Here is a 4,411-nt window from a genome sequence, read left to right as displayed (position 1 = left end):
AATAATAGGGAGGATAGTTGATGAGATTAAATATCCTAATTGTTTCTCAGTGATTAAATTAAAAGTTTTTCCATTAGTTGTTATTTTATTTAATTTTCAATTATTGTTTCTGCAATTTGTAGTTTCTTTTGATGCATTTATAAAAATAAAAAATTTCAATTCATCAAATAGGACAAGAAATTAATTGACTGGTAATTGGTAAATCAATCCTTGAGGATGATACTTGGTTTTACCATTTTATTACGAGTTTGCGACTGTGTGCACCTGCATAGCTATAAATTTCGCAACAAATTTTCACCACAGTCATTCCACCTTTCTTAGGTACCACTTGCACAGGGCTCACCCATGTGCTATCAGAAATTGGGTAGATTACCCCAACATCCAACCATTTAAGAATTTGCTCCAACACTACTTCCTCCATAGCTGGATTGAGTCTTCTCTGGGCCTCTATGGATGGCTTGCTATTCTCCTTCAACAAAATTTTATGCATCACTGTCGATGGGCTGATTCCTCTAATATCTGCCAAGGTCCACCCAATGGTCAATTTATGCTCCCTTAGAACCCTCAACAGTTTCTCCAATTCTACCTTTGACAGGTCAGCTAACACAATGACAGGTAAAGTTTCATTCTCTCCCAAATAAGCATAGCACAAATGATCTGGGAGGACCTTTAATTCCAATGGCGGTGGATGCTGAATGGAGGTTAGCGGTTTATCAGTCGCATCTGCTATTTCTTGAAACTTCTTCCAATATGGTAAGAAGGAGTTTATCCAGTTTACACATTCTTTGATCTCAGCATCATCATCATCATCGCCCTCATCACCAAATAGTACTGCCTCTAAGGCATCACTGCTCATCCTTCTCTTGGAGACTGCCTTTTCTATCACATCCACACTAAAGCAACTGTCACTAGCCATCGAATACCTCATAGACTTGAAGACATTAAAGACCACCTCATCTCCTTGAACTCTAAGCTTAAGCTCTCCTTTGTGAACATCAATAAGAGCTTGGCCTGTGGCTAGAAATGGCCTACCGAGAATAATCGGGACATCTGTGTCCTCCTCCATGTCCAGAACAATAAAGTCAGCTGGAAATATGAACTTATCCACCTTCACAAGAACATCCTCAATAATACCTCGTGGATGTGTTAATGATCGGTCTGTGAGCTGTAAAGTGACAGTTGTTGGTTTTGCCTCCCCCAAACCAAGTCTTTTAAACACAGATAAGGGCATTAGATTGATACTTGCCCCCAGATCACATAAGGCGTGCTTGCATTCAAACTTGCCAATGGTGCAAGGTATGGTGAAACTCCCCGGATCTCTCAGCTTTTGGGGCAACTTCCTTTGTAAAATCGCGCTGCACTCTTCAGTGAGTGCTACAGTCTCATAGTCCTCCATTCTCCTTTTCTTTGACAGAATCTCTTTCATGAACTTAACATAACTGGGCATCTGCTCCAAGGCCTTAGCAAAAGGAATGTTTATGTGTAGCTTTTTAAACACCTCAAGAAACTTAGAAAACTGTTTATCAAGTGTAGTCTTTCTAAGCCTCTGAGGGTATGGAACTCTAACTGGCTGCTCAATAACAACTGGCAGACTCTGTTCTGACTGCTGATGGTCTTCAGTAACCCTTTCTGAATTAGACTGTTCACCCATCTCTTTATTCTGAACCACTGCCTGTGGAGATCTAGGCTGCTCAGTTTGCTTCCCACTCCTCAGAGTAATTGCCTGAACTTTCTCCTTGGGGTTGACTTCAGTATTACTAGGCAAGTTTCCCTAGGGTCTGTTATTGAGCATATTGGCCAACTGCCCAACCTGTGTCTCAAGGTTTCGAATAGAGGATTTGGTCTCAGTCATAAATTGAGTCTGAGTATTAGTAAGAGTCAACAAGGCAGCTTGCAGTTCATTAGGCCTCTCAGGTTGAGGCATTGATTGTTGAGGCCTAGGCTGTTGTGATGACGAAGCTTGATTCATAGGTGGCTGAGGCATGTTATTCTGAAATTGGCCCTGAAACTGAGGTTGTTGGCCTTGATTATTCTTCCACGAAAAACTGGGATGATTTCGCCACCTAGGATTGTAGTTGTTGGAGAATGGATTATTGAGTGGCCTTTGAAAGTTTCCCACCGCTTGAACTTGAGCATGATCCATTGGGGTGTTATTATTCATACAGATAGGGCACTGATCGACAGAATGAGCACCACCACACATTTCACACCTCACTGCCATCTGAACCGCATTAGCAGATACAGTGCTCTGTTGTAACTGCTTTGTCAGAGAGGCTACTTGCGCTGTTAGAGCAGTGATTGCTTCCAGCTCATGCACCCCAGCTACCTTTCTAACTCCTGATGATCTTTCCTCAGACCATTGATGATTGTTTGTGGCCATGTCCTCTAGAAGCTCATAAGCACCAGTTGCGCTCTTGCTCATAAAAGTTCCACCTGCTGCAGCATCAATAATGGTTCTGGTTGCAGGACATAAACCATTGTAGAAATTATGTACTAGCATCCACTGTTCAATGCCATGATGAGAACATCTTCTCAGGAGTTCCTTAAACCGTTCCCAAGCTTCATACAGTGTCTCTCCGTCATTCTGGCAAAAGTTATTTATCTCTCCCATCAATTTAGCAGCTTTGGACGGAGGGAAGAATTTGGACAAAAATTTCTGAGCTAGATCTTGCCAGGTGACAATAGAGTTTGGCTGCAGAGAGTTCAACCAACTTTTAGCTCTGTCCCTTAGAGAAAATGGGAAAAGCCTAAGCTTGATTGCGTCATCACTCACTCCATTATATTTGAAGGTTCCACAAAACTCCAGAAAGTTGGACAAATGGGTGTGAGGATCTTCATAAGGCAACCCATTGAATTGCACAGAGGACTGCACCATTTGTAGAATAGCAGGCTTTATTTCAAAAATTTTGGCCTCTACAGCTGGTGGGCGTATACTATTTTGTACTCCCGTCAGAGTGGGTAGCACATAATCTCTCAGGCTCCTCTCAGCATTGGTCTGAGCCTGAACCCCTTGTACAACTCCAGGAGTTAGAACATTCCTGCAATCCCCGTCATTCTATGCCATCTTCACATATTTATGGGCCTCTCTCTTGTTCTTTCTGATTTGATTGCAAGACTTTTCAATCTCAGGATTAAGAGGAACAAGTGTGTCTTTTCCTTTTCTGCCACGCATATACCAAAATTCACCCGAGATAGACAAATTAAGCAACTAAACAGATTAGAAACAAGAGAAATTAAAATCAAATTAGAATAAAAATTAATTAGACTGATATTGATAATTATTTTCAGTCCCCGGCAACGGCGCCAAAAACTTGTTGCGATATTTTTGCTATGCAAGTGCACACAGTCGCAAACTCATAATAAAATGGTAAAACCAAGTATCGTCCTCAAGGACTGATTTATCAATTACCAGTCAATTAATTTCTTGTTCTATTTGATGAATTGAAATTCTTGATTTTTGTAAATACACCAAAAGAAACTATAAATTGCAAAAACAATAATTAAAAATTGAATGGAATAACAACTAATAGAAAAACTTTTAATTTAATCACTGAGAAACAATTAGGATATTCAATCTCATCAACTATCCTCCCTATTATTCTCTAATGCAAAGTGTGAATTCTTCTTCTTTTGACCTAGTTCAATTAACAAGTTGATACAGCAGCCTATAATCATACTATGAATTATAAACTCAACCTAGGTGACAATTTCCTATATTTCTATGGTAAATTGAACCACACAGGTAGCATTAATCTCAACAACTTAATAACAGTTACACAATTAATTCAGATACTTTCGTTCTAAATTAGAATTATGTCCAATATAACCACAGCAGAATTAAATCTCACTTCTCAGATTTTGACTTAAAAACATATGTAAATGATTAAAGATGGCCAATCAATAATCAATCTATAAGAACAGGTTATATGGAATTGAAGAAGATTGAAGAAGAAGAATATTAAAATTGCATTAGTTCATAACAGAGATTCAAGTGATTCAATTAAACATCCTAAACAGAAAATTAGTTCATAGCCATAGTGCTAATCACAACAGAAATTAAAGATAACATCAGGAAGAAGAAAAACATGTAAAAATACTCTAAGCTTGAGCCTTCAAAACCAGTCCTTCTCTCCCTCGTCCGTACGTCCTTTTCTTCTCCTTTTCGCCATATTAAAACCTAGGATTTCAAATTTTAAAGAGGCGGGCCGCGGCTCTACATACACTATGCCGCGGCCCTTGTCCAAATTCCTGGGCGAAAAGCCCTTTCCATGCCGCGGCCCTCTGAAGCCATGCCGCGACCCGCATTGACGAGTTCTGGGAAAAATGCCCATCTATGCCGCGGCTCTCTATAGCCATGTTGCGGCCTGAGAATTTCCTCAAAAACATTGCTTCTGTTTCCCCCCTAGCCGCG

The 4,411-nt window shown here is 40.0% G+C and overlaps 1 non-coding gene across 1 annotated transcript; it reads left to right on the top strand.

Annotated features, from left to right (window-relative positions):
* The first annotated feature begins 2,510 nt into the window (after positions 1 to 2,510).
* LOC133799039 (small nucleolar RNA R71) lies at positions 2,511 to 2,617 on the top strand. The gene has a single exon (XR_009876247.1). It is a non-coding gene; the product is annotated as a small nucleolar RNA R71 (small nucleolar RNA).
* Positions 2,618 to 4,411: the final 1,794 nt, after the last annotated feature.

The sequence above is a fragment of the Humulus lupulus genome, chromosome 8, assembly GCF_963169125.1.
Source record: "Humulus lupulus chromosome 8, drHumLupu1.1, whole genome shotgun sequence".
In the NCBI taxonomy this organism is placed as follows: Eukaryota; Viridiplantae; Streptophyta; class Magnoliopsida; order Rosales; family Cannabaceae; genus Humulus; species Humulus lupulus.
The sequence above is the reverse complement of the archived record's forward strand: the minus strand, read 5'-3'. Positions and strand labels throughout refer to the sequence as shown.